This window comes from Rhynchophorus ferrugineus, unplaced genomic scaffold, assembly GCF_030347505.1.
Source record: "Rhynchophorus ferrugineus isolate W39M unplaced genomic scaffold, kcgeb_rfMv2 rfM2, whole genome shotgun sequence".
In the NCBI taxonomy this organism is placed as follows: Eukaryota; Metazoa; Arthropoda; class Insecta; order Coleoptera; family Curculionidae; genus Rhynchophorus; species Rhynchophorus ferrugineus.
In genome coordinates, this window is record NW_027472581.1 from 32,517,901 (window position 1) to 32,544,094 (window position 26,194).

Here is a 26,194-nt window from a genome sequence, read left to right on the forward strand (position 1 = left end):
ATAGCGTTATTGGACCGTTTGAAGGACGAAATCGCCGAAAAACGACCGCATTTGGAGAAAAAGAAAGTGCTGCTTCACCAAGACAATGCACCATGTCACAAGTCAGTGAAAACGATGGCAAAAATCCATGAATTGAGCTTCGAATTGCTTCCTCATACACCGTATTCTCCAAATCTGGTCACCAGCGACTATTTCCTGTTCTCAGATCTCAAAAGAAAGCTCGCTGGGAAGAAATTTTCGTCGAATGAAGAGGTGATCGCCGAAACTGAGTAAATGTGTTTTGCTATGGTAGGCCGAGGACTTTTCAATTAACCTGTTAGAAACATAATTTACAATAACACAGCAGATTCATACCCGTGACTATCGCAACAGTAGGAGGACCATTCTGTCGTCTTGACCACTGCACCAACCAAGCCGGCAACAAAACTTTTTTATCTTGTAATTTTTTTTAACTTGTAAAACTGATTGATGAACTCTGATCCTTAGTACACAATAAAACTTCGAGACTTAATGTAGAGTATAGTCCACCAAGACAATGATGTCTGATGCGCCTATGATCTATTTTATAAGCCCATGTCAGTCTATGAAATTCGGCTGGTTGCCAAATGTCTGCAAAATTCTTCAAAACATAGATTTGATCAGAAAACGTTATTGTGCCGCTTTGTTTGTTTTGGTAAATTTCAAATCGCTATTTAATATTTGAGATTACTCTGATAGAAAATGCCAAAGCCAAATCCATAGATGGTCAGAGCCAGAAACAGATTGCGTCTCTAATCAGTTACTACGAACTGTAACTGCGAAATGCAAAATGCGTTAGAGAGTTGCTAGGGTTTTTATTGAACATATTTTTAGAATGTTGCAGCTGCACTGAATGTCAGTATGCGCACTGTGACTAAAATCTCTTAAAAAGTGAAGAACATTATACTAATGTCAAATCACCAAAGAGAAACCGTCGACATGTGAAGCGGGCGACCAATCAATATCACCCTTGGTGTTGGCTCTATTTGGAATCAAATATATTAAATATTTTTTTCGATATTGTGTTCTCGATATAATTATAATATAATACAATTATTTCATAGGAAACTATTAAACTGGGAAGTATACTCAGGAAACTCACCTCTTTGAGGGAGAACTATTTCAAATTGTTACTCGGTACTTTTTTAGAAGCCTAACAAAATATACACAGTACATAAGATGGCAGATATAATGTTAAATATGCCCACAGAGTATTACACCTTCATCCCAATCATTGCATATTTAATCCTATCGAATTGATATGGGGAAATCAGTAGAATTTTGCAAGAAAGATGTACACATCACTTAACTAAAATCACTTAACAAGCATACGTGAGATGGAAACACAGCAACGAAAGAAGCAAGAGTTAACGTAAAAAGGTAAATATTCTTTCCAACGAAAATAAAATATATTACATGAATATAAAATTGTTAATTAGGTGGATATGGCCTCCATAGGTTACCACTATATAATGCAACCCTAACATATAAACTATCCTACCTGTATAATTAACAGCGCTCCTTTAAGTCCTTCCATAATAAATGTATTAGATGAATTATAATGTTAAAATAAGTTATACTTGATAACAGTATCTTAGTGTCATTATTTCATTTACATTTGAATTTTGTTTTATATCAAAAAAAAATAAACTAAAGGCAAAGTTGATGCGACAACATTGCAACTTTGTGACGTCATATACTTTGATGACGTGAGTTTAATGTTATTTTAGACCGACTATACGTAAATGTTATTTATATATATAAGGCTTAAAAATAACTCGATCATTTCTCATCAAATGCATATATCGCCACAGCATAGGAAGATTCGCAAAAACTCATCGAAAAAATGACAGTTCGACTGCATGATGTACGCGCTATGGCGATCGCAGACCCCGTACCGGTTTTATATATCGTACGAGCGATAAATCACGCTGGTCCCTGGTCGGACCTGGCGCAAACGATTAACGTATCTCGCCATTTCGAAAGAGATCAAAAAAATCGCAATAGTCAATGGATTTCCGGCCGATATAACCTTTAGTAGGCCCAGCCCAGAAAGCTGTACCCGCTTTCGGTTTTTTTCTGCGGTCTTTTTAGCACGATCAAGGGTCCTTTGGTTTAGCCATAGAATCTAGCCTATTAGTCACCGATCTGTTAGTGTAAAATGTACACAGAACAGCATTTAATTAAGATATTTAGTTCTTCATTAAATATGAATTATTAATATTGTTTATATATATCTGAAAATGATTTTTCTATGTTTCTCAGTTTATGTTAATTTTCAATTATACTTTTTGGTTATAATTATTAACTTTATATCCTGGGCGGGAAATTAAACTAAGCCAAATGTATGACTTGAATTTTGGGCCCCTTTGGTTATATGGACTAAAAGGCCTGTGAAGTACTGCTAATGCATTGGAATATAACTATTCAGCTATACCTAGTTCCAATTACGGGTGTAATTAAATTATATTGAAAAGGTTGCTAGTAGCATACCCTAAAACTCACGGATAATACTTTTCGCACTCAAATTAATCGACAAAATTGCAATGGCTTGGACATGAGAAGTGATCGAATTCCTTGCGGGCATCTATGACGAAATTAACCTTTTGGATGAATGACGCAACGTACTGGGCATTAGACACACCCCTTAAGCATTATGTACGTGATGAGAGTTCGTAGATTAAAATATATTACCATTCGATCTGACTAATTCTGACTTTAGATATGTATCTTAATAAATAATAGTTTTAGTTAGAGATGCGTGTATAAATTTGACAGCTGTCGGATCATTAGTTTGTGAATTATAGCATTTTGAATGAAGCAACTTTTGTTATTGTGAAAAAAATGGATAAAAAGGAATTTCGCGTGTTGATAAAACATTGTTTTTTGAACGGAAAAAATACAGTTAAAGCAAAAACTTGACTTGATGCCGACTTTCCGGATACTGCCCCAGGAAAATCAACCATCATGGATTGGTATACTAAGTTTAGACGTGGTGAAATGAGCACCGAAAACGGTGAACGCAGTGGACGCCCAAAAGAGGTTGTTACCGAAAACATTAAAAAAATCGACAAAATGATTTTGAATTACCGTAAAATGAAATTGAATGAAATAGTAGACACTCTAATGATATCAACTGAACGTGTACATCACATATCATCACGAATATTTGGGTATGAGAAAGCTCTGTGCAAAGTGGGTGCCGCGCGAGCGCACTTTTGACCAAAAACAACGACGAGTTGATTATTCGGAGCAGGGTTTGAAGATGATCAAGTGTAATAAACCCAACCTTTTGCGTCGATATGTGATAATGGATGAAGCATGGCTCCATCATTTCACTCCGAAGTTAAATCGACAGTCATCCGAGTGGAATGAACCCGCTCCAAAGCATGGGAAAGCGTAACAGTCGGCTGGTAAGGTTATGGCGTTTGTATTTGGGATACACATGGAATAATTTTCATTGACTACCTTGAAAAAGGAAGGACCATCAACAGCGACTATTACATAACGTTATTGGACCGTTTGAAGTTATTTGACGGTTTCACCAAGACAAATGCACCGTGTCACAACAAGTCTGTGAAAACGATGGCAAAAATCCATGAATTGAGCTTCGAATTGCTTTCTCATCCACAGTATTCTCCAGATATCGCTGGGAAGACATTTTTGTCGAATGAAGAGGTGATCGCCGAAACTGAGACCCATTTTGAAGCAAAGAACAAATCGTACTACAAAAATGGTGTAGCGACCTTGAGACATGTCGAATTATACATCGTGGAATAATGGTCTACAAAATACCCAGAAATATAATCCCAGATGTTGAACACGGGCGGGGTGCCAGCAGCGCCAACTAGAACCCGATAACGAATAGCTGGCGGCAAACCCGAGACGTTTATCTGGGATGTTATTGAAGGGTATTTCGATTCATTCAGTGCTCAACCCTCGTTTGGATTAGACGTGCCACCATCGACTGCCCAAGCCTCGTCTACAGGTAATACCGCTGCCATCCTTTTTATCATTTGTATTTTTCACATTTTTTATATAGCCAGTAAATAACGGTCACATAATGTAAACACCACTGTTTCATTTCGTTTTACCTCCATTCACCGAACCACATCATTTACCCTAAAAGGTGATCGCCGAATCTGAGACCCATTTTGAAGCAAAGAACAAATCGTAATACAAAAATGGTATCAAAAAGTTGGAGGGTCGCTATAATTAGTGTATCACCCTTGAAGGGAATTATGTTGAATAAATAAAAAACGAACTTTGCCAAAAAAATGCCAGGAATAATAAAACTTGCAGATTATTAAAGCTACAAGGGTAAACATTATTTTTTTAAATTTAATTATACGGAACAATATTCAAATTTAATTTTGTATTGTGTCTGATCGGCCAAACAAATCATGATGATGTTACGCACCGTTGGAGCGTTTAAACCAAAGGTTCCGTAAAAACACCGAGACACAACAAACATCGAACCAAAGTAACTATTAATAACTAGACATACGCTAGCCAAATCGATTTCTCCGTCTCCCTCTAAATCTAAATATACTTTCAAGGGCGGGTAGCCGATAATTTCCCCTATTTCAGATTGTTTCTTTATTAAAACGGGATAATTTCCGCTGTGCCACACTGATTTCGATTTGTTCTAACATGTTAACAGCTTAATGGGTTTGTTCATAATAAATGAGAACAAAAACATTAATTTTTGCAATCTTTACGATATCACTTCGTAAAACAACCACACTAATAATAAAACTCTCTGTTGTTCTCGCTGTTATTGGTGTTTGTTACCTTATGTGGTCAAAAAAAAATTAAAAAAAATTAATTTCGATTTATGGACATTAAGTATTTTTTAAAACCTGTAATATTGGTTTTTTGTTTCATGTTTCAATCTCAGAACTTGACTATTACCTCTTTTAGACGAACTTAAACAGGGACTCAACAAGAGCTTGATGTTCTGTATTTTATAAGTGATAATGACCCAAAATATTTTTATATCTTGGCAAGACAATATTTTATAATATTTATACGATTTTAACAAACATTTTTCTTAGGCATTACTTACAGGATGAAATGAGAATAAAAACGGGGGCTCACCGCTTACCACAAAATATATGCTATAGTAATAATAACTATATAATGATAACTATGATATAATAATAGCTACTATAATGTAAAAATAGCTATATTTATGTGTAATTTACAAATAAATATGAATTTATGGTGACAATTCAAAAGCTATTGGATTATTTGTTGGCAATTACCAAAGACAGGGTGATTATTAGCCCATCAGAGAGCTGAAAATACTAATGATGAATATATTCAGTCTATTCAAAATAACTGTGAACTCATGTCATCACGATGTCGGATGTATTGCATATCGCAATTTTTAAATTCGTTTTAAAATCAGACAATATATTCCTTCTCGCTGTATTCTAGTTAAAAAGAGATACAAAGCTTTCTGATACGTTCAAACATGTAACCGAATCAGCCTACAAAATTCGCCTGGTTGTCAAACCGATGAAAAATTCTTAAAAAAAATAGTGATTATATTTACATGATTATAAACCGGCAAACGTTTTAGTGCTTTGCTTGTTTTAATAAATTTCAAATCGCTGTTTTTTATAACTCTGATTTAAAAAGCCGAAGCCATTAGATAGTATTGCGTTGTCAGAAACAGATTGCGTCTCTAATCAGCTACTTCGAACAGGAACGAGATAATATATGCATTAGATGTATTTTATTTATTTATTTATGCTATTTGCTGACTACAACGATAATATTATGGATTAACAATTATAGTTTCCAATAATGTGTTACATTGTTTAGATTAGAATTTTGTTATATATCAAAGCCAAAATGAACTAAAACTCAAAGTTGATGTGGCAACATTGCGACATTTTGTCTTAATTTAGGTGACGTAAGTTCACTGTTTTATTGAACGGACTATAATTAATACGGATTCGCATCATTTGGCCAAATTATAAATAAAGACTCAAGACAAAATATACAATGTATATTTCTATAATGCAATAAAAATAATAAAGATAAAAACTCTGTCAGCAGATCATATCACAAACGATTATCTCATAGGAGTTCAATTGCAGTAATTTAATATGTAATTTTAAATTTATTATCTTTTTTCTCTATATTAATGGGCCTAAAATAATTAATATTATTTGTTATCTATCATCTAGATAATATATATTTTCGAAAAGATATCGCCAAAATAATTTGACATAACGGTTCTCATATTATCAGGAGTTGTCAGTAAGTGATTAAAGAAAATTATTTAAAGATCAATTGTTTCAGGAAAGAGGAAGTACAAATTTGTACAGAACTATAAATAAGAACCAAAGAAAAATATATACATACTACCGTTCAAAATTTCGAAAGCACTCTATTTTTAGTTGACATAAAATATACTGCAATAAATCTTTAAACAAACATGTTGGTATAGGATTTATTTGTACGACGCTGCTTATAACAATAATCAACATAAAATTACCAGTTTCTTATCAATACTCGTTTATTTTCAAGAGACTGGGGCATGCACTCGTGTTATATGCCCACAAAGGTTAAACCGTCAATTGTTGATTTCTTAGAATTGGTGGATTACAATTTCAATAACGATTAGAGTTCAGTGTAACATAAAATTACAAAAATGAAACAAATTTAACTTGAACATTGGGGTGCTATCTGTAAGTTTCATATAACAATGTACACAGTACCCTTACAAGGTATACCGGAAAGTCATTACCGCCTTTTCTCACTGATATTTCTAGGCTTAAGCAATATTATGATTTGACACATATGTCATTTCATTCTACAAAGCTATACATGTTATATTTTGAGGAAGTAACACTGTCATAGATTTATACCTCTTTGAAAATGTTAATTTTCGTGCCTGAAAACGTGTATTTGCAACATGCACTACTTTTCTTATTTAATCAAAAGAAAAAAGTCATTGAAAGTCATCGTTTGCTGGTAGAAACTTACGGTAAGCATATTCCAACCTTAAAAACATGTGAGGCGTCGTTTTGAAAATTCAAAATTGGTGATTTCGATGCGCAAGAACGTTCTGGTAGACCGAGAAAGTTTGAAAATGTGAAACTGCAAGAGGTATTGAATGAAGATCCAACTCAAACTCAAAAACAATTTAGCGTAAAATTGGTAGAAGCGTTAAATGTGGCCCGATTACGATTGTCGACCGATTACGAGAAATAGAGAAAATCCAAAAGGTGGGTGCCACATCAATTGACAAATGGAAAATAGAAAAATCGCTTGTGAAATACTGCTTCGAAGGTATGATCGAAAATCATTTTTGCATCGAATAGTGATGGCTGATGAAAAGTGGATTTATTTTGAAAAGCCTAAGCGCAAAATATCATGGTAACCGCCTGGCGAAGCCGGTTGATCGACTGTAAGGCCAAATCATTTTGGTCGTAAGACAATGCTCTGTATTTGGTGGGTCCAAAGTGGTGTGGTGTATTACGAACTGTTGAAATCTAGTAAAACAGTTAATAGTAATCGCTACCGACAACAAATGATAAGTTTGAATGATGCATTGATCGAAAAACGTCCAGAATGGGCCTGAAGACACGGTAAAGTGATTTTACAGCAAGATAGTGCGCTGTCTCATAAAGCAAAACCTGTCAAGAAAGCACTTGGATGGTACATATCGCACCCGCCGTACTCTCCAGACCTTCCCCGTCCGACTATCAACTTTTCGCATCAATGAAACACGTGCTTGCTGAGCAGCACTTCGCCAATTTTGAAAAAGTTAGAGAATGGATCGACGAATGGTTTTGCTCAAAGAACAAACAGGTTTTTTGAGATGGCCTGAAAGATAGGCAAGATGTATAGAACTACATGGCTAATACTTTGAATAAATAAATGTTTCCATTTTGTTGAAAATTATGTAGTTATATGATAATTATGCTATGTAGGTAATAGCTTTCCGGTACAACTGGTAGATGAAAAAGAGCTACTGGAGAAGAGATTTGGATGCCCTGAATCCAAAAAAATATGATCTGTCTCAAATTACTGCTACTTTAAAACACGAAAAAAGTCAGTTCTTAACTACAACTGTAAAGAGAAGTTCACAGTCTGCTAGATTCTGAAGATGCATAACAGTCAAAAAACCGAAAACTGTTTTTTTTAACAATTGGGATTCTAAATAATTCATCAAAATAGAGTAAAAACGGAGCAAAATTGCAAATAATAAAATGGTTATCACTATCATCAGACCTCTCTTCTTTCGAATTGGTATGGGATGAATGATGTCATTTTGAACATCAACAAAAGCAAATTGGTGAAGATACAGGCGATATTCAAAAATAATTTTATTATAACTGTACGCTGTACAAGCGGTATAATGACCATGTTCATCCCTGTGGTTATTTCTGTAGGAGGAAGGGTGCTACAGGTGGTGATGAGTGAAATTTCTAGGCATGCAGTTTAGTTTATGTTCGAATATATTTAAATTGTCAGTGTTGCTTTGTATCGTAGTTCAGCAAGCCGCCTTTCCTTACCTTAAATCAAATAATATTTTAAAGGAAATTAATAGTTTTAGTGTTCTAAACCCCTTCAGATTTCATAACTTATATAATCTTTAATCGAACATTATCAAAACTACCAAAATCAACGGAAATATTTCAAACGGCGTCTTTATATTTCATATTGATCTATTTAAACTGCAGTTACTTGATATATATTCATTCGAATCCCACAAAAGAACCATACTGATACAAAGGAAACTCTCTTCGTGCTTGTTGTTTCTCCGAGGAACAACGAAAAAGGCCACTTTCGGTTTATTGACGTCGAGTGCGAGTCACGCTAGAGTCGCATTCATCCCGCTTTGTCCCTTAACAAAGCCGAGAACGGTCGTATTTTCGTAGTGGTGACAAAGATGGCCTTCGTTTTCTAAATACGGACACATCTCATATTTTCCGCGTTGCTTGCGGCGGGCTTTTTTATCGGCAGAAACGTTCGCGTACCATAAACGGGTCGTGAAGAAAAAAACAAACGAATTTTATTCTCGTTATTTGTCCGCATTAAACAAATACGTTAATTCCGAACGACGGGTTTATTGTTATTGCTGTTAAGGTACAATAATTTAATTGTATTCTTAATAAATTTGATATCTGTGCTGATATATACCATTTCTAGACATTAATCCTTAATACTGACGTAATTTAACCAATCATTTATGTTGGTAAAATTGTCTTAGAGTGAATAAGAATCTAGAATACATTCGAACTTCCTATTCACATCATCAAACTATTGGTAATACCCAGCAAAAATCCGTATATATAAAAATACTAGATGATTAGTCAACCGGGTCAACCTCATATCACCTACATCTTAAACATTTTCTCCGACAATCATAATAGCCACTTCGTTGGATGTCAGTGAATTAAACTTCATTGCCTACTCACTGCACGGCAGGCATGATGAACATATTATGGCTGTCAGATGGTATGCCACCCGACGCTATTGTGAACATTTTGACTAAATCCTTGTTCTGATGAAGAAACATTTGTAGCTCTTGGACAACAGTCTCCTTCACTGCTTGATTGTGCGCACAATGATGATGATGATGATGATAATGTTATCGAATTCGGATTGCCCATAATTTTTTAATAAGAATTGATTATCTACATTTGGTAGTGGTGTAGCGACCTTGAGGCATGTCGAATTTTACATCGTGGAATAACGGTCTACAAAATACCCAGAAATATAATCCCAGATGTTGAACACGGGCGGGGTGCCAGCAGCGCCAACTAGAACCCGACAACGAATAGCTGGCGGCAACCCCGAGACGTTTATCTGGGACGTTATTGAAGGGTATTTCGGTCATTCAGTACTCAACCCTCGTTTGGTTTAGACGTGCCACCATCGACTGCCCAAGCCTCGTCTCCAGGTAACTCCGCTGCCATCCGTTTTATTATTTGTATTTTTTCACATTTATTTTTATATTGCCAATAAATAACGGCCACGCAATGTAAACACCACTGTTTCATTTCGTTTTACCTCCATTCACCGAGCCATATCATTTACCCTAAAGTGGTAATAGCGCTCCTAATATGTGATAAATTTTATCTACAACTATATAAGACTTTCTCTGTTCAATTTTCAACTGTTTTAAGAAAACAAAATAACTATTACGTTTTGAAATGATTAATTCCCATCCTAGAAACCAAGGACCGTAGTGGATCTGGATTACTATAATCTATTGCAGGATCGTAGTGGAACGTTCGTTCCTGGATAACAGGAACATTATGATCATTTCTGGTCTCTAGCTGGTTATCAGTGAAGTTAGTTTAACGTTAGATAGGTTAGCACGTGAGGTAGCTCGTTGCACATTTGATTGCATTGCGCTTCGACGACCTAAGTCAGATGGTCTTCTCTCGACATTGTTAATAATAAAAGTAAAGTCTCGTACATTAAATTTTTGACTACATAATAACAGATCTGAAATACATTTACAAAGTTTACCTTTCTATAAACAGTCACTGCATTTTCAACTTCATTTTTGACAAATGTTACTCGACCCCAATTGTAATACGAATCGAGGTTACGGTTAGCACACATTTATAACATATTTGACATATATGCCATTTTTTTCAGAAAATATCGACGTATCGATCTGTTTTCTGCATCCCTAATGCAAGGTGTTGATTGTCGCAAGATAATTATAATTGTCTCTTAAAATGTTTCAGACCCCAAAGCAAGAATATCAATTAACAGTTCTTGTTTTGCCATGGATATCAAGAAGGCTTTAGAAGAATAATAAACACGATTTATTAACACAACAAGGTTAAATGCTACACGAAAGCTACATCAATTATTCTCCGTATTGCAACAAGATTTTTGTCTTCTCTATTAATTGTTAATTGATATTGTTCATATTAAACTGTTTGTTTAATTCAATCTGAAAGTTGAAAAAAAGTTGAAGAAAAGACGTGAAAAAGAATAAACGCGATATAACCAAGTATTTAAAAAAATTATTATATAGTAAAGTAGTTCGAATACTTGTGGAATTATATACTGTATGATTTGATGAATCATAAAATCCGTCATCGTAACTCTACAAGAATTTAAATCCAGAGGCATCCAAAGTAATGTATGGCCTTGGATGGAATCGCGATTCAATAAATATTTATGATGCTATTATATATTCGATAACGGATTATATAATATAAAAATAAATCATTTTATGTCGAATTTTTACCGCAGAGTTCCGTAATTATCATCTTCGCGTAGCACATTTTTTAAAAATTAAGTACCATATAAAAATAAGAAAGAAAAAAACTAACATAAAATAATTATCAATGCTGATGAACTGAAAAAAACAAATACAATTTTTGGCTTGATTTCTATTTAAAAAAAAAGCAGACAATAATAAACAAGTCAAGGTCTCAATATGCAAATGGTAAAAAAAATCGTGATATATGTATACATAATAGGAATAAAAAATAAAATTAATTTTATCTAAATTGCTTTAAAAAAAATAAAAATACGTAACTATCACTAGATATTGCATTATTGCTCTTGATCGCTAAAACACATGTAATATAAAATATCTTAGAAAACGGAGCAAGAAAAATCACAGAAAAAAAAACAAGCTACTTAAGTTCAACATGGTAATGGGATAATGGCGAAGGTACTTATCACGTCTAGTTCATGGGAAATAGTTTGATCTCGTTTTTTACTGCGTAACATATAATAAAATTCTACGAAAATAACATTTGTGTTTATGTTTATTCACAACAACACACTAGAACCTAATAACAAGAAGGCCATGAACAAGGTAAAAACAAAATCGCAGCTCGTGTAAATTAAATATGGTATTTAAATAACTCTTTATCTTTTAATAAATTTTAATTTTTAGTTTATTATTTTTCAGATAAGAGACATGTTTCTGAGATTTAATACGATAATTTGAAGAAGCGATGTCCGGAAAATACTGCTGAAAATACGACAACTCTGGTAAGATAGCGAAATGTTTCCAAAATATATTAATCAAAATATTTTTTATCAAATTTTTTCTTCAAATTTCAACGATGTTGGTTTGGCAGCGCTCCAATAATCGATCAATTTTCGTAATTCAGCATTTCGACACGTGCATGTCTCAGCTACATCAATCTAAATAAGTAGTAATCAAAAGGCACTATGTTTAGTAAGTACACTGAGTACGACAGGACAGTGTATATTTCACAACTCTTGCCACCTGTGGCCAATTTATTCGATTAACATCAGCAGACATCTGCAGTAACAGTTTTATTTTGTTACATCAACTCCTAGTAAACTACTGCTGATTCCACTACACAATACTCTACAGCAAGACTTTATGGCCATGAATATTCCGCTTCGGTGTTGATATAGTTGCGTTTCCTGGACTAATCCATGACTTTTTACGCTTGGCATCATCGCAGTAGAACCAGTTTTCATTGTCAGTCACATACATCACAGAAAACTCTTCTTATTCTTGTTTTGTAAGCAACAAAACTATGATGTTAAGACTATTCGAAATACGACTTCTATTCGATTCGTGTAGTAGCCATTTTCTCTGCTTTTGGATCTCTTCAATTGTACGTCATTGCATCAACTACTGACCTGCCTGAAAATTCTGTGAGTGTTTGAGTTGGGTAATCGTAATAAATCATTAAATTAATTGTATTTTATTGTTTTTCTTTGTCTAGGCCATTCTTTGCACTGATATCAAAATCACTACTAATAGGTCAATTGAAAAGTCCCCGGATTGACAAATGCGTGTACAAATTTGACAATTTTGAGTGAAGCAACTTTTGTGAAAAAATGGATAAAAAGGAATCTCGCGTGTTGATAAAATATTGCTTTATGAAGGGAAATAATATAGTTGAATCAAAAACTTGGCTTGATGCCGAGTTTCCGGACACTGCCTCAGGAAAATCAACCATCAAGGAATGGTATGCTAAGTTTAGACGTGGGGAAATGAGCACCGAAGACGGTGAACGCAGTGGACGCCCAAAAGAGGTTGTTACCGACGGAAACATTAAAAAATCCACAAAATGATTTTGAATGACCGTAAATTGAAATTGAATGAAATAACAGACATTCTAAAGAATACAACTGAACGTGTACATCATATTATTGACTAATACTTGGGTATGATAAAGCTCTGTGCAAAGTGGGTTCCGCGCGAGCTCACTTTTGACCAAAAACAACGACGAGTTGATGATTCGGAGCAGTGTTTGAAGATGAACAAGCGGAATAAGCCTGAGTTTTTGCGTCGATATGTGACAATGGATAAAATATAGCTCCATCATTTCACTCCGAAGTTCAATCGACAGTCATCCGAGTGGACTGCACACGATGAACCCACTCCAAAGCGTGCGAAAACGCAACAGTCGGCTGGCAAGGTTATGGCATCTGTATTTTGGGATACGCATCGAATAACTTTCATTGACTACTTTTAAAAAGGAAGGATCATCAACAGCGACTATTACATAGCGTTACTGGACCGTTTGAAGGACGAAATCGCCGAAAAACGGCCGTATTTGAAGAAAAAGAAGTGCTGCTTCACCAAGACAATGCACCGTGTCACAAGTCAGTGAAAACGATGGCAAAAATCCACCCATGCACCGTATTCTCCAGATCTGTACCCAGCGACTATTTTCTGTTCTCAGATCTCAAAAGAATGCTCGCTGGGAAGAAATTTTCGTCGAATGAAGACATGATCGCCCAAGCTGAGGCCTATTTTGAAGAAAAGGACAAATCGTTCTACAAAAATGGTATCGAAAAGTTGGAGGGTCGCTATAATCACCCTTAAAGGGAAATATGTTGAATAAGAAAAACTAATTTTGCCAAAAAAACGTGTTTTACTATGGTAGGCCGGGGACTTTTCAATTGACCTGTTACGTTATGATTCCCGTAAACGTTGTCTTGTTCTATCTATTATTATCTATCTAGAATCTATTAGAAATCATTTATGATTAAGTACCGTACCATACTCTATAGTTCTGCGTGTCAATATACGGAACAACGTTATATTATAACAATTGAGAAATAAGTATTGATTGTGAATTGGTCAATTGAACTTTAATATTAAATACTATATCATATAATAATCAAACAAAGATTGTGACATCAAAGCCAATGAAGACACAAGATCAACGTATCAAGAGTCAGAATAAAGAACGATAAAAATTATAATATTTAAAAGAATAACATTTTTATTATTACTGTAACAGTAACAGTAATAACACAGTTCAATTGTATTTTTCAATAAACGGGAATATGTTTTAGTATATCTCTACAATCTATAAATATTGGTGAATTTGTCACCTGTCTAACAGTGTTTATTTCAAATTAGCATGTGGTAGTTAACGTAAATCGAAGCAAAACATCTAGACTTTATAGATATATATTTAGATATTATGAATATCGAAATAATATAAAATAACGTAAAACGTTAGTAAAATGGCAGACCAAGTATATTTTTGTATATATTTTGTATAAGTATATATTACCAGCGTCGGTTATTAAAGCCTACGCCGATTAAAACACTATAGCCCATCAAAATAAATGTTGAAAAAACTACTCGGCCTGCTTATGTAATTTATCTTGTATTGCTGCGTAAAAGTAAGCAAAAATGTAGTTATACGGTTAATAAAAACAATTTGCATATAATCAGTGCCAAAATATTTCAAAACAAAAAGTTTGTGCCTGATGATGTAACCCGCCGCGCATGTTGCGAAATCCGTTACGGGCAACTCAAAAATGCATTCGCTGTCTCGTATCAACGAGTTTCAGAACTGGTTTCTTGCAAAACTTCTTTGCGGTTCTAGAAAATCAAAGTAGTGTGTATGACATTATTTCATACTGCTGATAATCAGACGTTGGTATATTGTTTGTTGTGAGCATGCCATAACCAAAAACCATTGTGTCACAGCGTAACCTTTAAAACACTATTTTAAGATTTTGTTCTAGTAGAAATCGATATATTTTTTTTAAGTATTATATTCGGGTTCAAATTTTGGAATAAGTAATTTTACACATTTTTAAAGCATTTCTATCTCTTAGAGTCTCCTTATTATTAACTAGGGTTTATTTGGGTTTAACGTAATACTTGGTATTGGCTACAAACCACAGTCGTCTCGGAACATCCGGTCTTACCCAGCCTGGTTACTGGCTTGATTAGGTTGAATTTTGTTGTCAGTATTTCAGTCAGGTGTCAGTAGTTGCCTTGACGATTGCGCCAATTAATCCGGCTTTTAAACCATTAAAATATTGAAAAGAAATTGCATATAAGAATTTAGATAAATAGCAGAGCTTAGTCGGAAGATACTCCCAATTTGTACTAAAATCAAAAATATTGGTTTGAAATTTTCTCTGACGACCAGTTATCATTCTAAGGCTGTAGAAAAAGTACAAGTAGCGGTCAACAAGATCTACAAATGGACTAGAGACTGGAAAATTCAGCTTAGTAGCTCCAAATCTGGCCATGTTAATTTTGCATTGTAGCAAAATGACAAAAACCTAATTATATCACTTGACGGATGCCCGATTCCTCAAGCAGAAGCAGCTAAATACCTTGGAATATATTTTGTTGTAAGTACAACACAACAGTAGTAATAAATTAATTTGTAACTTGTAGTAAGATAATACTAAGATTGTCAAAGATTAAATATTGTACTAAGGATATCTAATGTAAGATGTAATTAATAAAAAAAATTAATTTGATATATTGTCAAAATACTGTACGATCATTCTTTGAGGTTGAAAAATGGGAAGTTAGTAAAATATTAAGTTCAAAATAATTCTACATACTGAACTACTATAGATAAAACATTTATTCTTTTTTTAATTACCGAGCTACAATCATTTTATTTCCTTTTATTGAACTCATCATGAGCCATGAGCGACAAAATGAACCATTCTGAAATATGTATGTTTCATTTAAATATATAAATTGAGATAATAATTCTTATTTGATTTTTTTATATGTTTTAAAAAATTGTATTCTTTTAAAAGCAATCTCTGAAAGTTCCATTAAACCCCTTCGTGGGTTATCTTTACGCCACTTAGATCCTATATTACCCAACAGTGTATGAAGGGATGTTTTGTGTATGTTTTGGCTTTTTATGGATACTTTCCAGACTAACAATTTTCTCTGAAATAATGTATTAAATTATGTTTCGATTAAAAAAAACTACTTACTCTTTTTTACATTTCGTATATTTGATCTCTGATACAGCTAACAACAAGCTGATCTTGATTCGTCGCCTGTTTCGCATAAACACGGTTTCTTTTTGGTGAATTTAATGTTATATTGTTTTTTATTTTTTGAGATATTTTAGTGACCGTACCGGTACTAATATACAGTGCAGCTGCAACGCGCAAAAATATTTTCAATAAAAACACCGACGATTTGCAATTTATTAAAACAAAGCGTTAAAACGACGTTTGCCGGTTTATAATTGAAGAATTTTGCATACGTTTGACAAACGGGCAACTTTTTCAGGCTCTTTCGGTTATATGATCAAACTTCCCAGAACAACAGCATTCTATCTCTTTTTAAATAGAATAAAATGAGAAGGATAATATTGTCTGACTGTAGAATGAATTTACAACTTTAGACAGACACATATTGACACACCTGTCACTACTGTTTTGAATTAACTATGTATCGGTAGAGCAGGGACCGATTATGACAGCGAAAATGAGAAAATTTTCAAGTTTTTCACGAAAGGGAATATAATCGATCAGTCTCCTAAAATGTTTTTGCAATGGTAGCAGTACACAAGAATACAGAAAATTAATAGCGAAGGCAGAGTGTGGTTTTCTAGCTTTTAACACTTTTATTCTATAGTTGACATACCTTACCATGTCCCCTATTTAGCTGAAATCCCTCAAGGAAAGGATACATTAGTGTTAACAGATATTGTTTATGTACTCCGTTATATTAGATAATCAATATAAATTAAGGGTATATATAAACCGAAATGTGTGTTACACTATTTGTATTACGAACTTAATTTAAAATAAAATTGATTTGACATTAAACATTTTTCAAATTTTTGTTCCATTTCGCATGAAATATCATCTTAAAATGTGATGTTTGCTTAGGACTTCTTTTGCTTATGAAAATCGTTGTTCACAGAATTTATTTTTGTGCAGAAGTCTTAATTCTAAATTAGGACTGTCGGTAAATGACCCTGTTGATTTTATTTTTCAGTGCTAAATTTGACTGTTCAAATATTCGCATGTTTAACGAGATATGTGAGAAATTGAACGTATTTCTTGATGATCATAAAAATGCACTGCCGTTATATTATTTTCGAAGCACCTTGAGTGCGAATTATTTTCTTGTATTTGGTTCATTTGGAATCACCCAATTATTATCTATTACAATGCTATATACGCCAGTGTTGTTTTTCTAAATGCGAAGGTTCAAATAGAGTGAATTATTTTCCAAAGCATTCTGTTCTAGCTGAGAGATGGATTTTCAAAGTACAGTTTAAAACAGTAAACAATGACAATCTTAAAAGAATCTCTTATGAACTCCTACATCAAACTTCCGGACAAGAAGGTTCTTTACATTTCAAACCAGATAGTTATAGTTTGGAGTTATATATTGGAATAAATGTTATTCGGCCCACATCTCCAAAAAAATGATAGGTAAGTATAAATATATATTTTTAAAGGAAATAAATTGAGAGGTTTGAAAACTGAAAATTATAATATGCGTTCCTTCAGAGATTATTTTGAAACAGACGAATCTGTGCTTTCCACTTCGTGTATGTAAGACCCAGACAGTAGAAAGGAAGGAAAAAAAGGAATTAAGTATATACGTGACGTATATATTTTCATTATTCTTTTATTATTATGTTATGTTATCGAGATCTTATTTAACGGTACCCGAAATCGCCTCTCTTATTCAATATTATGCACTACACTTAATTCTGTCATATTTTATGTCAATAAATCAATTAACTACTGTTTGCTTTGATGGATGAGAAATTATATTTTTCATACTTACTTGAACATATTGATACAAATTAAACATCGTTTTTTTTTTGTATTTGGAAATTGTTTCATTCAGATGTTAACTAATATTGAAATAAAATATGTTACAAAAATCCTTTTTTTGCAATATTCCACTATGACTCACGAACGCAAGTGACTTATACGTGGTCTATTCAAAATAACAGTGAACTCACGTCATCGCTATCTCAAATATATTGTATATTGCAATTTGTAAATTCGTTTTAATATCGGACAATATCTTGCTTCTCATTTTATTCATATTATAAAAAATATACGATGCTGTTTGAGAGTTTCGAACCAATTCATTTTTCGTCGGCGTCGGCGTTAAAATATGCATTAGATAGTGCATAACGTTCATTATTTTATTAAGATTCTAGAGATTAGAGAGAATTTTGTTATATATCAAAGCCACTGAAGTGGTAACATGCCGACGTTCTGACGTCATAAATTTAGATGACTTGACTTCACAGCTTTTTTGAATGGAGTATAGTTACAACTTTGTATACGGGAGATCGCAATCTATGTCCTTAAATTTTCTGCTAGTTCAACACAAATCGTGATTCACTGATAAAACATTCTGAAAAAAATTGTCAAATATGTTAAACTTTACGTTGGTTATCACTAGGACGCCATAGATGACGTCGAATATACTGCCAGATGCAGTTTTAAATTTGAAGTGGATTCTTCCTTTTCATTTTATCCTAGTTAACACGAGATAGAATGCTCTCTGATTCTTTGGAACATGTAAATGAATTAGTCTATAAAATTCGATTTGTGTTAGTACTGGTCGACACTGTTGTCAAATATCTACAAAATTCTATAAAATATTAGTTATGATAATTAGAGATTACAAACCGGTAAATGTAAATCAAAATTCTAAATTAATGCGACAATACTGCAACATACTGATGACATCAGTATGATATAAATATATCAAATCAAATCAAATATTGATGACGCTGACTATAATAGTCTATCCAATAAAATAGACATTGCACGTCATAGATGACAGCTCATATACTGGCAAATGCAGTATATGAGCATTTATAAAAATGTAAAATTCGTTTTAAACTCTGATCGGATTTTTCCTTCTCATTCTTCTAGTTAAAGTCGATTTTCGATTTCAGTTGGTACTGGTCGACACTTTTAACAAATATCTGCAAAATTCTTCAAAACATTAGTGATAATAATTAGAGGTTATATTGTAAGTCAAAATTCTAAGTTAAGGAAACAACACTGGGACATTCTGACGTCATAAAGACGTTTTGGTAGATAGACTATATACGCACAAAAATAATATAAAATTTAACAATTTTTGAAGATTACTTACTGAAGTTCAACGAGCTTAACATTCAGTAATTCTAACCAATGCTGGACGGAACCGCAGGTTCTCAGGAGTAACAAAACGAATAATTTAATTGCAAAATCACAAAAATCATTTGACATTTACACTTTTGCTTTCATAGTTGCAATCGATGGGAGGACACGGATCGTAAGCGACTCATAATCGCCGTCTACGCACCAAACCATTTTACGAAACCTTAGCGGAATCGACTGTCGACAGGTATGCATTGCTACGCTATATTATGTCCTAGTAACCTGGCAAAACGTCCAGGAAGTCGTAGATCGGTTATATTTAACGGGGTTATTACGTGCACAAGGAAAAATCACATTTCTAAATCAACGCTTGGTTTAACAACATCGTTATAGTTGAGTGGCCAGCGTACAGATGGCGCCACGTGGAACATTTTTGCAATTATAAAATATTATTGCTGGTAGGAAGTGTTTATTGACAGTTTATATTTATATAGTTCACATGACTTTAATATTCACATATTTTACAATTAATTTGATTAGAAACTTATTTAGGTTTAGTTTAAAATGTGTGGCTTTGAGATAATATCAAAAATCATGGGATAATGATTGGACGTGCGATAATGATTAAAAAACTATGCTTAAAAACTATAATTTATGCTTGATTAAAGTGTATCCATTATAATATAAATATAAATGTTTCAGAAATCTATCAATCTATCTATCAGATGACTGGTGAACCAATATATTGTGCCCCGAAAACAGTGACATTATTGACTTTCATATTATGGAAAATATCGATGTAAAAAAGTGTACGGTAGATGTTTAATGAAGCTTAGTATTAAATCGGTACTTGATTTTAAAGTTTATTTTAAAGTATATATTTGTCGTAGTTGAAATATCGATATTTTTTTCTCTGGTATATCTTTTTTTAATATCGAAATATCGTCATTCCGCGATTTTTTCCATCATCTGATCAATTTTATCATCATTCACTGGTAATTTTTTTTCCGCCAGTATTCTGTACCATGGCAATATCTTAGAACAATAAGCCACTGTCTTGTCCAACTTTTAAACTGTTTGTTCGTTGATTTTTTATTTGAGAGAGCTTCAATCTGTGGGTGCAGCTTCCATCCCTCTTTTAAACTGTTTGTACGTCTATATTCTATATTGCGTCTATTGTCTATATTGCCTATAAGTTTTACAGTATTTGTAGCCAGCCGGCTTCTCTTGGCAATTCCCGCATGTAACATTAATATATGGGCTTTTTCCTGCAGGTTGTGGTAGGATGTCCTTCCGCACACTTAAGGCAACTAAAGGGTCTATAACATTTCTTTTTGGTGTTTCGATATGGAGCTTCAATTTTAATATAATAAGTAATTTTCTTGTTTGATTGTTGATACATTTTACATTAAATATATTTTTGTTGTTATATTTTGACTTTGGTTGGTAACATTGGTAGAGGATTCTTTGTAGTTCTGAGCAGTACTACTCATCTGACTCATCATCGTGTCCCATTTCAGTAAGCTGTTTTACAATTAATTTGGTGTATTCTGATTGATTTATTACTGGAGATGGTTTATAATCTGATGGTTTATATGTCCTTAGGTATTGTTTTGATTCAATCACCTGATCTAAGAGTGATCTTGGTATATAATGAATTTTCAATGATCTTATCTAACACATCCTTCAGTTACGTTTAATACTCGTGTCACAAATATAGGTTCTGGCTTAGGAACGTATTATTTTTTTATTTTATTTACATCCTGCAGTTGTTCAGCTTCAAATCTATTGTGGGTTGGAATCTCTATTCCACCCTTCTACCCTTATCTAACTGGTGGTATTTTGCCATGCATTTCTGAAGGAATTGATGGTGTATAGTTCTTTGTCTTGAGAGCATGGATTTGTTGAATCAAGTTGTCTAAGTTAGGTTTTGATTTTGTTTGTCATCAGTTCACCCACGAATGTGATCAATAACTAACGTTAAGGTTAAGAAGTTAGTCTACACGCTATTTATATGGTACCCGTATCGCACAAGCTAATACCCGTGCACTTCATCTCTTGATTTGCATGCCATCTCGCTAATATCAACGATATTTTTTTATCTATTTCACATCGGTACTATCAATAAATACGACCCGATGCACACGTCCTCTCTCGTTGAAGGTCAGACGATAAATATCTTTTCACCGGTTATAATAATACATTTTTCAACCATTATCACAAAAGATAAGCCGCCTTCTCGGTATGGACCTGGTCACTATTTAGACAAAATTTAGATAGAATAATTCCTTTAAATTTACCGTCTGAAACCAAAAGGAATATAGAAGAAGGGATAAACATAACAAAAAATATAAGCAGGAGGTAGCCAGGTGGTGGACCGAAGAAATAAAAATGGAAACAAAACAAAAGAAAACCTGGTGAAATTAGTTGAATGGAAAGTCAAATGCAAATTACGAAATGATACAAGAGGTAAAAGAAAGCAAACATGGATCTAATTTGGAGAAATGATGCAGACAGACAGTAAACAATTTTTTTAATTGATTTTTTGAAGTTGTAAAATCTCACAGAAAAGAAGTATGAAAAATATCATTATACACGTAAAAGATAAAAAGAATACGAAAAAATAATGGATTATATTAAATAATATTGCTCAGTATTGTGTAATAATTACTTGAGTACTCCTAATGAAAAATACATGAGGAATTTCGATATACCTCCGGCAGAAACAGTGAATCTACCATAAAAAATAGATCTGACAGCACAGCTTGGTTGTATGAAGGAATACTATCAGGAATTAATTTTACCACAGGAAACAATACGAAGAAATATACCAACAACAATAGAGTACGAAAAAAGAATGAATCCCACAGGATTAGCAAATAGCATATGTTCTTTGTTCACTGGTTCCCCTACCCAAAAAGAGAGACAAAAGGGACTATATTATAGAACGATTATTGTTATACCCAGCCATGAAGATATAGAAGATCAGTGGTAGATCTAAAGACGCTAATAGATTCGCAGAGTGGATTCCGAAAGGGAACATCTTTATAAAAGCATATATTTAGTGTAAGACAAATACTGGCAAAAGTTTAACCCCCCAAAAAAAAACAGATATACTTACCATTCATTGATTTGGATGAGGTATTTGATAGGGTAAAAAGAGCGGTGCCATTATTATTATAGGCTTTATTAGGTTAAAGAGGAGAATGTAAAAGAATTGTAACAAAATCCATTTCTTCTGATAGATTTAAGAGATATAAAACTATCGATATAAAATAAAAGGGAGTATCGAACTTTGAGGTTCAAAGAAAAAGTATCGAATTTTTGTTTTGAGGCTTCTCCTCCCGGTCATCAACTTTTTTTGGAGAAAAATAGGACTGAAAAAAAGTTCGATACGAAAACCTAGGATTTTTGAGAGTATGAGATTATTGTTTTCAGATTAACTTCTCCCCTCGTTGGCAGTTTGGCAGGAGAAAGAAGATATATCGTTATTGTTAAAAGGAAGTATCGATATATATTTTTTTAAATATCGAAGTCGGTATATCGACATTTTTCTCCGTAGCCGACATACCCACGTAATGGTAGTGAAGTGCGTAGACTGAACTATTTGAACTGACTATCTGAACTATATTTACTACCATCCCATCCGATCAATGACTAGATAGAGACTTTAGAGTAAGGTTTAGAATTGGATATGTTACACATTGATTGAACCCACCGAACACATTATGTTGCCGAGCCACCAAAATAAAATTCAAAAAAATTCTCTACATTGTAGTGCAAATTTTTTAAGTAAACAAAACAGGAAATAGGAACACCGATTAAAATATATTACCTTGATCCATTTTCTGTTTAAAAACTCAAACGACGTCGTTTTGGATTTTCCGTAAATTCCTGAACATTTTCTGTTGGCAAGCTTCCTCGGTAAAAAAAAGGTGACAATAGTTGTTCGGCGCAAGACGAATGTGTGTCAATGTGAAATTAAACACACAAAACCCAATGGCGATTCTGTCAACTTAATGTTTTATCATGTAAAATGTTGCCTGTTTATTTTAGCAAGTGTCAAAATCCAAAGCCATACGCCGAGGTTACATATAATACATAATTGTGTTGTTAATTAATTAGTTGACATTTTTTATGTCGGAGAATATCACAACTGATTCTAAGGTACCATCTGATCTACCAACATCAACGTAATTTTCAAGGTCCATGAACTCGATATATATGTTTCATTGTCGTAACCAAAATATGCTGAGTAAACATGAGCCAATATATTTAAATATATGTAAAAAAGAACAATTATGACGCAATAATGTAAAAATGGTTAGTTCATTCAAATTATAGTTTTATTTTTTCGGACATTTTATATGACACATTAAGGTTTGAATATGCTTTACAAAGAAAAGCATCAATGAATTATTACTTTACTGATAGGCATATTAAATATAATATTAAGAGGAAACAATAAATAAAATGATAGGCTGGACTTGACTCCAACAAAGATAACATCCGCTCAATACTAGAAAAACAAAAGAATGTGATAGGAATGCATATAAATTATAACATTTGTTTTGTTGTTTGAAAAATTTCTGGATGCTTAAATAACGAACATACATTAATAAAAATGTCTATTGACTGCTTTTTATAACAATTCGGAACAAATGCATATATTCTTAGTAAAAAGAAAAAAATTTAGAATTAGAAACAGAAAAACTTGAGAGTGACCAAAAACAAAAATGGCTGATTTTCAAGTTTACATATTTGAAATAGATATAAACACAACCTTCAATATCGCACTATCATTACCAAAAAAATTAGAGCAAACTAAATTCAAAATCCGGGAAAAAAATTAGTCATTAGCATTATTTTTTTCTATTTTAATTAATTTAATATTATGTAACAAACCACCGAATATAATTGGATGAATTTGGAAAAATTCGAATATAATTGACAGAAAAAATACCAACGCGTAATGCCAATTAAAGCAAAAAAGAATAAAAAGGAAAATTAATTATTAAATGCTATAATATATATAGTAATACCTTTCCTATTTCATCTACAGAAATGTGATTCTAAAAAAGCGTTGATTCGGTACAATTTAAAAAGAGTGAAAAGATACTAATGCGTATTGTTGTTATAGCACAAACAACAATAAAATGGAAAATTAATGATTAATGGCTATAATATAGATAGAGTCAATTCAAATTTTTTTAGTAATGCGTAATGGATATTTGTGACGTCCAAACATCACAGTGTTGCCACATCAACTTTTGAGTTTTAATTCAGTTGGCTTTGACATAATCTAAATAAAATAATTGAACAAAAATGTTATCAAATATAATTTATTTTAACATTATAGCATATCTAAAAACTACAGTTAATTATACAGCCACAAGAATTTATAGGTAAGGGTTAAAATATCGCATCACTATTGCTTTCAAGAATTTTTTATACATCTGACAGCCGGTCGCCGTCTGGTTGTCAGATGTACGCTAAATTATTCAAAATATTAGTTACAAATTATTACAGGTTATAAACAGGCAAACATTATTTTAGCCCTTTGATTATTTTGATAATTTAAGTCGCTACCTAATATATCATATTACTTTGTTTGAGAATGCCGAAAAAAATAGATATTCAGGGTCACAAGTTGATTGCGGCTTTAATAGGTTATTTCGAAAAGGAACGAGATAATGAAGGCCCCCTTTCGCTGGTAATTTCCGTTAGAGAGGTAATTATTAATGCTATTAAATAATATAAGTCCCTACAATTTTATTGAAAATGTTTTTAGCGGGTTGCTGCCGAGCTATTACTGTGAGTAGTGTGAATAACATCGTTTACAAAATGAAGAATAATACGTTAGATTCACCCAAGAAAACCCGTCTACATACAAAGTGAGTAACTAATCTTGACCATCTTGATATTGGCTCTATTCGAGACCAAATATACGAAATGTATAAGATCGGTAAGTACACAAACTATTTTATCAATATAAACATAATGTAATAAAATTACTTTATAGAAAATTGTCTGTCTGAAAAGTATATATAAAAGAATTAGGGACACGCAGTTTTTTGAGGGATGTAAAACATCCTTTTATACACTCTTACAACAACATAAACCCTCGGAGAGGTTTAATATAACTTCCAGACATTACCTTAAAAGAATTAAATTTTTAAAGGCATAAAATAAGACCAAGGAAGATAAACTATTTGAATTTGTGTATCCTGATGAAACCTGGATGTTTCAAAATGGTTCATTGTGGCAGTCTTGGCAAGACGGTAATAAAAAAAGTATAAAGACGATAAAAATTGATGGAAAAAGGTAAAAGTTACAATAGCATTCGATTCGGTTTTGTTGACCATTAGATTTATTAATAATTAATTGCAAATATATTGCTGGTCGAGAAGGATATTCCATCAAAAACTATTTGGATATGTGGAAGGAAGCATTGTCAACCATAACACATTGGGTTTGAATGGACCCGATTAGACATACAGAGGAAGTAATAAATAAATGGTGGAATTGAGAACATGTTTCAGGCAGATTAGAAATTAACAGTTTAGTGATTGAATTAGATAATGAGTGGGAAAGTAAAAGTGCCTGAAGGAAACTTTCAGGATATGTGATAATGCTGTGCAATGCTAGAAATTACTGAGACAGAGTGATGAGAGTGGAAACAACTAAAGGTATGCACATACATAATTGAATATAACTGTAGAAAATGGCATTGTAGGGCGTGAAGGATTTGTGTGCACAGATATGATTGTAATTGTTCAAAATTAAACATGAGCATTAGGTTACAACGTATGAGGACAGA

The 26,194-nt window shown here is 33.0% G+C and overlaps 1 protein-coding gene across 9 annotated transcripts in view; it reads right to left on the reverse strand.

Annotated features, from left to right (window-relative positions):
* Positions 1–26,194, reverse strand: part of LOC143190625 (protein fem-1 homolog CG6966) — a 67,984-nt gene that overhangs the window by 20,486 nt on the left and 21,304 nt on the right. Inside the window, exons 1-2 of one of the 9 annotated variants that reach the window (XM_076395095.1) lie at positions 19,388–19,462; positions 10,192–10,286 (exon numbers count right to left, since the gene is read on the reverse strand). The exons of 6 other annotated variants lie outside the window; for them this stretch is intronic. The gene's annotated coding sequence lies outside the window, so the exon portion shown is untranslated. Of the gene's footprint in view, positions 1–10,191; positions 10,287–19,387; positions 19,641–26,194 lie in introns of those variants that run through there. 2 more of the 9 variants (XM_076395097.1, XM_076395094.1) reach the window with 2 other exon arrangements.